The sequence below is a fragment of the Poecilia latipinna genome, unplaced genomic scaffold, assembly GCF_001443285.1.
Source record: "Poecilia latipinna isolate Pla-1442-1.1 unplaced genomic scaffold, P_latipinna-1.0 Scaffold1151, whole genome shotgun sequence".
Lineage (NCBI taxonomy): Eukaryota > Metazoa > Chordata > Actinopteri > Cyprinodontiformes > Poeciliidae > Poecilia > Poecilia latipinna.
The window spans coordinates 50,754-63,707 of NW_015113767.1; the positions used below are offsets into that span (position 1 = coordinate 50,754).

At 35.3% G+C, this 12,954-nt stretch overlaps 1 protein-coding gene across 1 annotated transcript in view; it reads left to right on the forward strand.

Annotated features, from left to right (window-relative positions):
• Window positions 1–2,335: 2,335 nt before the first annotated feature.
• fcho1 (FCH and mu domain containing endocytic adaptor 1) overlaps window positions 2,336–12,954 on the forward strand; it is a 66,683-nt gene continuing 56,064 nt past the window's right edge. Inside the window, exon 1 of the mRNA XM_015052979.1 lies at window positions 2,336–2,478. The gene's annotated coding sequence lies outside the window, so the exon portion shown is untranslated. The remainder of the gene's footprint in view (window positions 2,479–12,954) is intronic.

Consider the following 12,954-nt stretch of genomic DNA (forward strand, 5'->3'; position numbering starts at 1 on the left):
TGGGTGTTCACCAATTGTTTGTATTCTTGGTAAGACTACAAAATCTTACCAAGTATTTTTGGTCTAGTTTCTGATGCAAATATCTTAGTAGTTTTTAAATAAGACAAAATTAACTTACAAATAACGTTTTGGCAAAATATAGGAGCTTGATTTCAGTAATTCCTTAACACTGATACTGGCAGATTATGCTGTTAACAAACATTTTCCTATGTTATAAGTGGAATAATTTGCCAGTCGTACTATCCATCCATCTTCTGTACACCTTTGTCCCTCCTTGGTCAGGAGGTGCTGGTGCCCATCTCCAGCTAACGCTCCAAGCAAGAGGCAGGGTTCACCCTGGACAGGTCACCAGTCTGTTGCAGGGCAACACAGAGACAAACAGGACAAACAACCATGCACACACACACACTCACAGGGGGAACATGCAAACTCCATGCAGAAAGACCCCAGGCCGGGAATCAAACCCAAAACCTTCTTGCTGCAAGGCAGCAACAGCTCTACCAACTGTGCCACTGTGCAGCCATCAGTGGAACTAGTACTTTTCAAAGTATTATGGAATTATTGGCACAAAACACTTCTTGCAGAAAAGTTACTTGCAAGATAGTTTTGTCTTCCTTCAAGTACTAAAATGTTTGCATAAGAAACTAGACAAAAATACTTGGTAAGACTTTGTGTTTTTGCAGTATATATGAAACAGCGTTTTATTGTAACAATATGTGAAATTTGTTGAAATTGGTTTATTAATTTTCAAATTAATTGTGTTCATTCAAAAAGTTATTTTTTATGACATTTATTAGTAAGAGTTATGTTATGCAGCTATTGTCGGTTGCTGGTTACCATAGCAACCAGTAACTGACACCTCTTCCCCTTTTTCCTGCTGCTTCTGTTTATATAAAATACAGAACAGTTTTTCATTTAAAACCATCTCTTTGGCAAGAATTGATTTGACAAACTTTATCATCTGTGTGATATGTTTTTCGCAAAAACGATTTTTTTCATCTATTTGGCAAAAATCTGTGTTTTGTCATCATCAATTGTCATAATAACCACCTGTTTACTGTGACAGATGATTGTTCACACTGTCTCAGGTTTGGCTGGATGTTTCCTTCATGTTAAAGGGTTTTCTTTTAATTTCCGCTGTTGCTACATGCATGCTCAATTTGCAGGATTGCTGCAAAGTCAACAAGTCAACGTTGCTGCAGTCCAGGAGGAGTGATTGCTGCGTGTCAGTGACTCAAACTATCTGCTAGAATTCCTTACACAGAAAATAATAATTTGAATAATAAACTGATACTTGATAACTAGGATCATTTTTTTAATTTATGTAATTGACTTGGATCTGTTTGTAACACTGGAGAGAAATGTACCGTATTTTATTTTTAGTAAGTCCCTTAAGATGTCATTCTTTTGTAAATTGGCAGTGGATAAGCATCAATGAAAATCAAAGTGGATATTTGAGCTTTTATGATATGAAATATTAAATTGAAAGTTTATATTTGTATTTATATTCAAATTTGGTCTAGTTTTCTTTTGATATTTAAAACCATAAAAATGTCCAAACAACAAATCAAATCTCCTTAACCTTAATTTTTCACACATTGACTTGGGGAAGCTAAATAATTCCCCTCATGGCATCACTGTCCATATAAGGTAGGAGTATAGTTTCACCAATGGTTTCACTTGAGGTCTTGTGTGAACCCATTGGTTCACACAGTGGGTTCACAATCACTTGTACGGAAGTGAAGATGTTTGATTATTTTAAATGTTGTAATTCTTCTAATCTTGCTTTGTGTGGAGTTTGTTCTTTCCATTTTCAATTAAAAATTAAGCTTCTTTTCCATTTCTCTTTCATTTTTCTTTGTTAAATTTGTTAAATAGAAATGTATGGTTGTTTTGACTTCTGATTTAGTTTTGCTAGTTTCCTATCAGAAATAGATCAGAATCCACACTGTACATGTAAAACAAAACCTAGGTTGATGCTTAATTTTTCTTTGCTTGTGAGTTGTTTTTATTATTTGCATTATTAGAAAATAATTAAACCAAGCTTAAATAAATACATTATTTGATCCCCAAAACACTACTTGTATTGTACTGTAATACAGTAGTATTTTAAAACAAAAATCGAAAATCATTTTGCCTTCATTTATCCTTCTTTTTGCAAACATTCGTCTCTATCAGCTCTATTTTTATTTATTTGTTTTCACAGAGCTCATGGGTAGCCAATAAGACGCTTCTTTACACCCGTTGACCCGCCTTTCTGTGGTTGCTATGTCTACTACACGTTTCCCTGTGATTGACGGATCGAACAGCCAATCAGCTTTGAGCTAAGGTGGGAGCGTGAGCTCGCACTGAAAACTGCCTGGTGAAAGTCTACTATGATCAGACCTCTTTGAAAGAGCAAGCGTGCGGCAACAGGGCAGCCGTTGGTCGGACCGGGGATGGGAAATGTACGTCTCGTTGTCTGAGGACTCTTTCCAGGTAAGAAATTTGTTCCGGGTCTTTTTTTTATCACTCGTTATTCTGTGAATACAGGTGAGAAGACTGGCAGGAAGCACTACGCCAAATAACGCTGGCGTTTTAAAAATAGCGAGCAAGAGCACAGGCGCTTGTTTGACATTTGAACGGAGGGAAATTTGGCTAACGTAAAAAGGAGAAAAAACTATTGAAACAAACAAGAACATACGTGTTTGAAATATATAAAACTCTCCAAGCTTAATCACAAGCTGCCTGTTGGTGGTTTTAGAACACCTTAATTTTCAAAGGCAGCCTTTAGTTGTGTTATCCCTTTAACATAATTAAGACTGTATGGTCCAACTTAGCAGTTATTTCTGATGTCTGATGCTGCTTTGTTGACATTCAGCTGCCTGTATGTTGGATTTCTTTGAAATTTTAAATAATTTTGTAGCATTGTTTCTGTCTTAACATGCTTCTGTCATTTGATTTTGAAACTAATAGTGGGATTAGTAAAAATAAAGCATTTAAAGTTATTAGCCATACTTTTCTCAACTCACTTTAGTTTATCATCTACAGAATAAGTGTTTTATTTTCTTTACAATTTTGTTTTAAATCATTGTTTAACTATGGTAGTCTCCTAAAAACAAACTTTGACACATTCCTCTAGTGACATCATATAAGGTAGCAAGTAAATGAACTGATATAAAAATTAGGGTCAATTTTGATATATGATATTAGTACTGCTCTTAATGCCGATAACTGATATTTACCAGTATGATTGTTTATATTTTCCCACACTTTCAACACTGTGTAAAGGTGACCTCACTGCCTATTTTTCTCTTTTTTTAAACTCATAATCCTGTGATGCACCACTATTACTGTCACATGACTGAGCAAATACCACATGGCCAACTCTCTCCCTTATCCCTCCTGAAACATCTACACCAAACCTCGATACGATAGAAACAATCTGCGGCTGTTAAAATCAGCCCAGTTTTACTTATCGGACTGATACCGATGTTGATGCGGATATATTGCCCATCCCTAGTTGCTAGTTTTTCGTAATGTGTTGGATTTGACTGAGAAGTTGGAGCTGCGAATCATTTCTGAGTTGCCAAAGGTTTTCTTGTTGGTTGGAAAACAATGGGATTTACTATGTGTTTTGGTGCTAACGACTGTTAGCCAGACAAGCAGAGAACAATTTATTTCTCTCCATTTTATGCAATTCAAACCCTGATTAAATGGTAAACAAACCACTAGAAGTTCTAATAAATAGTCTATATTTGGAGCTTTTATTATGTTCACCATGTGCAGCACCCTTATTATTGGATACAAATCTTGGCCTGCTTTGTTAGTTCCTGTTCTCCTAGTTGGAATATCAACTTTAAGAGGTGTTTGTCTCGGCTGGTGTGGTCGACTTTTCACAGCGTTGAAAGGATAGTAAAGTATATATAAAATTGCTAAACATATTAAAACAAACTAGATTTCCATATGTATGATTTCTTTCTTTATCTCCAGCTACCAAAAACTGGATGACAAAAGTCCCCAATCTGCTGTGTTGGTCTTCATATAGCCTTTCTTTTTTTTCTTTTTTTTAAAGAACAGTTCTGATCATGTGATCATGTGTTCTTGCTTTATTATGGCATTACCATTATAGTATTTGAAAATGGTCTCAAAACAATAATAGTATCGTTTATTGCAATAGCTATGTATCAAGATGGATCAAAATGATCACATCCGTGCATCCCTAGCCTTAATGATACAATATTGGTGAAGATGTATTTTTGCCAGTCATAATTGCAACTTTTATAATGTTTTCATACACTTATAGCTACTGTTGTTAGCTTTTCTAACTGTCACCACATGAATATGCTGTTAGCACTCGTTTTTCATGCTTAATATATTTCTGACCCCAGCTTTTTACAACTACCTCAAAAAAAAAGATGGCTGCAGTTTGGTCTAATACTTTGCTCTGACTCATTGAAAACTTTGGTGTTCAACTTCTGAATGTAAATAAGCGTCAAACCTTTGCAGTCAAGTGCACATGGGGGTGGGATTATGACTGTGGTTTTAAAAGTAACCTCTATCTATCAACAGAAATTTACTGATTCAAATCAGCTCTCCATGTTTCTTTATGCTCAAGTATTTTTTCTCTCCTAAAGGCGAAGGCAGAACCACATAAAATCTGCTTCTTTATTACTAGATGCTATTTATATTTTGTAAACTGAATTAGTATTTAACTTTTTAATATGACTTCAGATTATTTGAAGTTTTATAGGGTTTAGAAAGTTGGGTTGGAAGGTTTGATTACATCATTTTTTTCTGAGCCTCAACTCAGCCACCGTTTGGTTTCACCCGAGAAATCTGTGTGGAATTCCCCTTTAATGCCTGATATTTTAGTCTTATGCATCATGTGAAATAATATGCAAACAGTCATAGCACAGGCCACAATGTTTGAAAATCAAACTGTACTGCAGCTGTCCTGCAGCATCCCATGTTTCTTTTCTCTAACTCTGCTGGTGAATGCTGGTAGGTACATTGTGCAAACAATTGAAATGCCCAAGTTAGTCTCTTTTTGTCCTTAAAGTGACCGCATGTGAAGGTGATAAATAAAAATATGTATGTAGTTTTTTGTTTAAATACAATGAAAATGTTCCAGAGCTCCCATTTTGCACCAATTTTCAGTTTAAAGACACATTCATGACAAATTGCATTTGATTGCTGTCCATCCCAGGATATTGCCACCTGCTAAGTAATGACTGATGGGACTTATTGCCAGAATAGTTTCAAGATCATCAGAAATTTCAGTTAAGATTAATCCTAGGCCCAGAATGTAGAAATTAATCAAAAAATGGCTGGAACAGGGCGATTTTCATCTTGATTAGTTCTGATTTGTGAGCGGCAGACTAAAAAGTCAAAAATTCAGTCCTTTTCCGAATCAGTGCCTTAGCTAAATGCAACCAGGTTGCTCTAATCACTATGTTAAAACAAAGACAAAACAAAGTTGGCATTTTTCTGGTTCAGGAATTTAAAAATGAAATCTGTGAAAGAGGAAATGGTGCAACATTCTTTTACTAGATTTGTGGAGTTTCAGGGAGGCAGTGAGAGAGAGCTCCTCAACTTTGGATTCAATTTATCCAAAACGTTAACAACTGATATCAACTACTGATTAAAAATTGGCCACAAAATTTCTGATCAGTGCATATTTCTGATCACTGTTATTAACTCCTTTTTAAATGTATGTTAATCTTGAACTAAACTGAAATTGCTTCTTAATTGCAAGCTCCCTGTCCAGACTTGATCTTAGTTATTGGATTAGAAAAGAATGGAAACCAATGAATAATATGGCTAATTAGATTGATAAATAGTTGTATTTCCAGACTAATTAAGGATGTTTCAAACTGATGTGTTTTTCAAGTTAAACAGATGTATATTCAGGTACTCTGACTTTGGCAATTGACGTGGGGAGATTAACTGAATGCCAGAAGATATATGTTTGTGAGTTTTGTGAACTTAATGTAGTTGAGGATGAGTTTCATGTTTCACTGTTATTTGTATTATCATTTGAGAAGAAACATAAAAACCTTGACTTGTTTTGGCTGTCTAGAGCACATATGTTGAGTTGGCTATTGAATAAGGAGACTTTTAGTTTAGCAACATTTATTGGAAATGCTTGGTAACAAAGGCAGAGAGTTTTGTATCCTCTGTTTTATAACATTTGTGAAGCTTGTGTGGTGGTCTTCTGGCATCTTTTTAGATGTATTTGGCATATAATGTCTTGTACGGCTGGCCACTTTACCATGGTGGATGAGACCAGAAGAGGAGGCAATAAAAAAAAAAATACAAATCTGAAAATTATGATTTTTGTGTTCAGTCCTCTTTTGCTGTAATTATCTTCCAAATCATTTCCAACTGAGCATGTTTTGGGTTATATTATATTCAGATAGAGACAGGTTTTTTTACCTGTTCTTGTCAAAATAACTTAAGCTCAGTCAGATTGGGAGAGCAGAGATGAAGACTTTAAGCCATTTTAACATATAAATACTTCAAGTGAAGCACTTTGTGTTAACAAACAATCTGTGGACTTTCCTTACATTCATGTTGGTGCAGAAAAATGCTAAATTGGCCTATTTAAATTTAAAAGTAGGGAACTTGCTAAACCTATTTGTTGGTTTAGAAAATGAAGTGGTGGTGATGATAACACAGGTAATTCAGGGGGGGAAAGTCCCCAAATCTTTGCTGCTGCTATTGATGTTTTATTGACTGTCAGAAAAACTGTTCAAAGTCTGACTTAAATGAGTCTGGATATAAGTGATGGAGCCTGGCAGAGAGATGAGGATGACCGCAGTGGCTGAATGAGGAGTGCTTGCTGCTTTGCATCTTGATTTCTGAGTTAGTGCTTTATGACAGCTCTGAAAAGTTCTGTTGATTATTCAAACAGTCAAGAATGATAACATGCACACAGCTGAAGCCATCAGAACGACTCTTTTTCTTCCTCGATGACTCCTTTTTTCCTCTCTCTGACCCACAAACGTGTCATAACCCCTCATTTTACTGCTGTCCTTTGTCAGTACTTGCTCTCTTTTTCAACATAATATTGGATCCCATGATATTGATAAATTATACATGTGTAGTCTGTTAATATGTAGGCTACAGAGCTCCAAGCGCTCCTTATGCTTTGCCAAGCAGGGCAGCACCCAGAGGCAGGAAACGGTAAACTGAGCTAACTTGTTACTTAATAGAAATATAAACAGAATGATTTTGGTTTAGATATTGTGATTTTAGAGGACCACCATGCATGTAGTTGTGAATATATTTAAAGAGTTGGGGAATTTAATATTAACCCTCTCTGTAAGTTGTGGCCTGTCCCTGAGGCAGTAACGAGTCGAGCCAAGGTCTACATGTGGCAGATGGGAGATTCCTGGGGCAGGATGGAGGAGTAGGCTCATCCCTCTGGGTACGGACCTTCATTTGTCTATTTCTGGGTTACCTTTTTTTTTTTTTTTAAATACTGTTTACCAGCATGAAGATAGATTTGCAGGATTTCAACTACCTCATAATTACACCACAAGCAAAGTAAACCACAATGACGACAGTGAGGTTCATGACCATCTTTTTTGGATCATTCATTGATGAATCAGATAAGTAGAGCTGAAACAATTAGATCATTTATCAAAGTAGAGAAGGGAAAAGCACTTATCTATTTTTTTATTGGCTTGCTTATTAAGTAATTTATCAAAAAAGCACAACCTGTATGGGAACAGGAAATTAAACAGTTTCTTTTCTGTAAAAACATTTGTACTTTAAAACTTTTGGCAAAGATTCAGTTACTTTTAATATTATGTACAATAATAACTAAACAGGTGGATAATAAAGAAATGTATTTCTGTTATAAAATGTCAAAGGTTTGAAATGTAAAACTGCTTATGTCTGGGTTACTGACTTCAGAAGAGAAGCTTGACACCAGACTGTGAGGACAAGAATAACAATCCACTAATTTATGTGACTAACATTTTTTGTAAACCCTGTTTTGGACAAGTAACTTTTTAGCAATTCTGAACCATTTATATCTAGTGAGACATTTTCCACAAGAACCCTGATGAAGAAAAAGTAAGTTTCTCTTGACTACTCTTTTACCCACACTTGTCACTTACAAATATAATCATATTCTGCTTGTTTTTCCTCAAGGAGTTGCATAATATTCCAATCGGTAGTAGTGTATGCAGTTTTGGAACACACTACTTTTTTATTTAACTCAATAAATTAATTCATGTCTGACCACAAAAAGAACATAAGCAGTTTTAATGTGTAAACAAAACATTTTATTTATAAAGAGCATGATAAAAACTCAAAAAATTCAGCTCAGATGTCGAAACTCTTCTGTTTTATTTGTTTGTTTGTTTTTTAAACACTTTTCACTTGAAATGTAATTTTGTAACTATAAAATTACCAGTATTTAATATGTATGTTTGAGTTTGTCAGTTTATGTCTGATATTATCCTCACTAAAATAGGTGAAATCTATTTTTCTGGCTACATAAAGTCTCACAGTGGAGTAACCAAACAGTTTATGCATATAAACGTTAAACAGTTGAGACTTTAGCGAAAAGGCATTTTATTTAACCTCACAGTTCATCTGGGAGCTTAATAAAAGTTATAACGACTTTGTTTTTCCTGGCTAATCAGTAGTGTCTCGTGCATTGTACATACCCAGCAGAATGCTTTAATTAATCCTCCATTTGTTGTCACCAGACTTGCATAATTTCAGCCTTTGAAACATTAAAAAAAGTAATTTGGCAGTTTAGACACCATATTTGTTTTTGAAACTTTAGACAGGAATTGGACTCTGCTGATGTACATTACATGCACTGGTGCACAGACAGATGTACTGCTGCTGCAGACTGCATACGCAGCACTCTGCACACAGAAATTTGGAGGAAAATAGTTTTATCTTTTGCTAAGAAATATAAGCATATAGAGATATTAACACCGACTTTATGTGCTGATTGAAAATGTTATAAACGACTATATCTTTGACTTTCCTGATCACGATGACCAGTTTGCCTGGTCATCATTCTCATTAAAAAAAAGTAAAGTTCAACAAGCCATTAGATTATTTAAAATGTTCTTAATATGACTTGATGCATTTTGGCTTTTAAAGAAAAGCTGGAACATAGTCAACATAGTAACACTGAATCCTGGAATCTCTTATATTAAGTGTATAAACAATCAAAAAGTGAGACATGTCTAATATGTGCTGTCTGCAGATGATAACTAAGTTAGAAACTATAATATTCCTTTAAGTAGTTGCTGAAGTTTTTAGTAACTCCTGGGCTGAATTCACTTGTTGTGAGGAGCCATGCCCCCTGCTCTCATACAGCTGGTCATGCCAAGGCTTTGAAGGGATGCTCGCCTGGTACGTTGTTCTAGTCGGGGCTGGACTGGAGTTGTACGCTGCAGTGACAAAAGCACATTCAGACTGGGACAATGGGGAACTGGCAGCCCGGGTAGTGTTTATCACTCAGCTTTCACTTTCTTTCACGCTACCTCCTCCTCATATTTATTGTGTTTGCTGTCTCACTGGCTCTCTGTACGTCTCAGCCACTGGGCCGATAATTTATCACTTCACAAGAAAAGCTTTGCCTTGTGTTGCTTGGTCTCTGAATACAGGGTGTAATTCTGTCATCATTTTAGCAAAGTCATCAGACTTTGTTTTGCTTAAACGCTTGGATTTATGGGCTTACGTGTGATCTGACAATTTCAGGATGCAAAACATACAAGCAGCAAACATCCATTTATTTTTTTCAACCAAACATTGAATCACAGAATTAGATTACTACTCAGATTTTGGAAAGCTCTGAAAATTGCCCCTATATATTTGAAAAGCCGCAGACAAGAAATGTATTTTAGAAGTTTGAAGCATTGGTTTTACTGAATCTAAGCATTTATTTTAGAGCTGCTTCGTTGAATCAGCTAGAAAAACAATTTTTGTTTTAGTGCTTTTTTTTTGGGTTGGTTGGTTCTAGCTGGTAGTCAGCAGATCAGACAATGACATTTTTTTAAATGTTTTCTCTTTATTCATTAAATGCATAAAAAAATGAAAATTTCCATCATTTTTCATCCATCAAACAGTATGTACTCTAATACTGTATTTTTCAAGTTTAATAAAGGAAAAGAAAAACTCAATGCATCATCTTTGATTCATTAATGTTGTTTTTGCAGTTCCTTTATTTTCTGTTTGATTTAAAACTATTATCTCTATTGTGTTTACTCAGTACGTTTTCTGTTTTGTGTGTTATAATCTTAATGGAGTAGATGAGCCAAATTACCAGAAGGCTAAAAATCAAAGAAGCATAATTATGCTGATTTTAGTCTGTTATAAGAATGAACAATATGTAAAGCTGCGTGATTCAATGCCACAGCTGACAGCAAATGCTTAAGGCTCCCCTCTAAAAATCATTAGGTGAATGGAAGATGATGGATGATTTGGTGTCTGGCTCTATTTCCTGTCCACTGCCACTGTCCTGCTGACAGACATGACTCATCATGACTTTAACGTTTTAAAGCAAGATTACTACTTCCTAAAGCTTCAGAAGACATCAGTTTAACCTGGCAATATTATTACATGCCATAATGTGAAATAATTTCTTTGAAAGCACTAAAAATGATCTGATTATATGATTACTATGCATTATGCCAGCAAAATACTGGGTTATGTTGGTTGTTCATTTCAACAATTAAAAAAAAAAACATAAAATGTTTGACTAAATTAATTTCTGAATCGAATTATTTAGTTCAACCCTGCTTATCTATATAGTAAATAAAAACATAAGCCAATCTTATGGAAATATTCAAACTCAGTTATAGATATTCTAATGCTTGTTATAAAACACCAGTCAAGTTCAGTTTATTTTACTCACTGGTAGAAAAAGTTTCTATCTGGGTAATGCCAGTCGATTAGATCGAAGGAGAAGAAAAACAGTTGATTTAACTGAGTCGCTGTGTTTGCAGAATTAATTTTTGTTAATAACATTGGCATTCCCATGCAGCCATGTTTTGTTCATCAATCAATCAATCAATCAAATTTTATTTGTATAGCACATTTCAGCAGCAAGGCATTTCAAAGTGCTTCACATAATTAAAATAAAAACAGCATGTGACATTGAATAAACAGTGAGAAAGAGACATTTTAAAAAAGATAAAAACATTAAAACCCGCACCCCTTTTAGGACTTCAGTTAAATGTCGTTTAACTGGGGCTCTATCCCTCTGGGACTTTAGTCAAAACACCGTTTGACAAGGACTCCAACCTCTAGGTTTTTAGTTGAAACGCCAAAAAGTTCATGGCCAAAAAGTACTTGTAGCAAGCTGCATGTTTCTCGAAAATTAAAAAATTATTGTTGAATTGATTACTGCAGATAACAATGTCTTTACAGCTCTGCCTATAAGATCAGACAGCTGCAGCTGATTCAGAACGGTGCTGCTTGTTTTCTCACCAGGAACAGAGAGCACATCACCCTCTTCTTACAGTGACTCCCTGTGATTCAGAGAAGAGACTTTAGAATTAGTTTAGTTAGTTTATAAATCACTGAACGGCGCAACACCAAAATCATTAAAGATCTGAGTCCAGACCACTCAGGCCTTCTGGTTCTGCGTCCTCAGAATCAGAACCAAACATGGAGAAGCAGCATAATAAAATAAGTCTAAGTCTATAAGTTTGAGATTTTTTGCTCCACTAATCTGGAACGAACTTCCAGAAAACTCAAGGCTATAAATAAATGTTTTTAAGTTGTCTTTAAATAATAACTGGGAAAAATAGATTAATTCTAACTTTTTATTACTACTTTGTTCTGTAGTGTAATGTTTCTGTGTTAATTATGTTTTTATCATATAAAGCACTTTAAGCTGCCTTGTTACTGAAATGTGCTTTACATATAAATCTGACTTAAAACTCACTTTATTCTTTAGTTTTTTCTTTTAATTGGCTTTATTGAGATTAATCTTTTTGCATTTTTATGTCAGATAGATTTGTAAGTTCTTTAAATGTTTATAGTTTGGACTTATGTGCAGCTTTTTGTTTTAAGACACTTTAAAGCAATTAGTATGGTTTTTTTCTGTAAGGAATAATTATCAGATGCAAGAGAAATAAATTTTTGTTTTATGAATTTAATCTGTAATATAGCAAACTACTTTCTGAATTGCATGTCTCAAACATTTTATTTTCAGTGATATTCTAATGTATTAACTTTTTTTGCATAATTGCCTTTGCCCTGTATTCTTCTGGTTAATCTTTAAGGCTGTTCTTCTACCCACCTTTTCTTACTTTCACTTGTTTTTCATTTCGGTGCATCCGTTTTTTCCTCTCCTCTTCTGCATCCTTTGGTTCCTCGCTTCAGCTACACGACCTGTGCTTGTGACAAATGTGCCTGTTCGAAGGTTACCAAAGCGTCTTTATTCCACGCTTTGCTGTGTCACCACATTTAGCCTGATTCCATTTTTAGTTTGCTTGGTTCATCTGCTGTTCTGAGCAGCAGTGAGAGGAGAAAACTGGGGAACAATTCCTCCACAGCCTCATTTTTTGTTGCTTCACTTACCCAGTGGCGAGAGAGAAGCAGGTAAAGGAGGGAGCGAGTTTATACTGGTCAACATCTGCCAGATGACCCAGCTCTGGCAAAAAGCCAGAGAAAAGGAAGATCTATTGTTTGTTTTCTTCAAGAATTGTATGGCTCATGGGAAGTGTTGGTTAGTGTGAGAAACTTTCTTTCACTCCCCCATCTGCTTTTTTTAAAGTCCTAATTTTTCTTGGCCGCCATCTGTGTGTTGTCAGACACTTGGAGCGAGGCAGAGGAGGAGGTCGGTGTGTCTTTGTTGATGAGGCCGGGTGGATTTTTGGTCTCCGTGTCTGTTAAAGATTATACAACTCATCTGAAAAGGTGTGTTTAACTGTGCTGCTGATGAGGTGACTCTATGAAATGTCACAACAATTAGGGTTGATGAGGCAT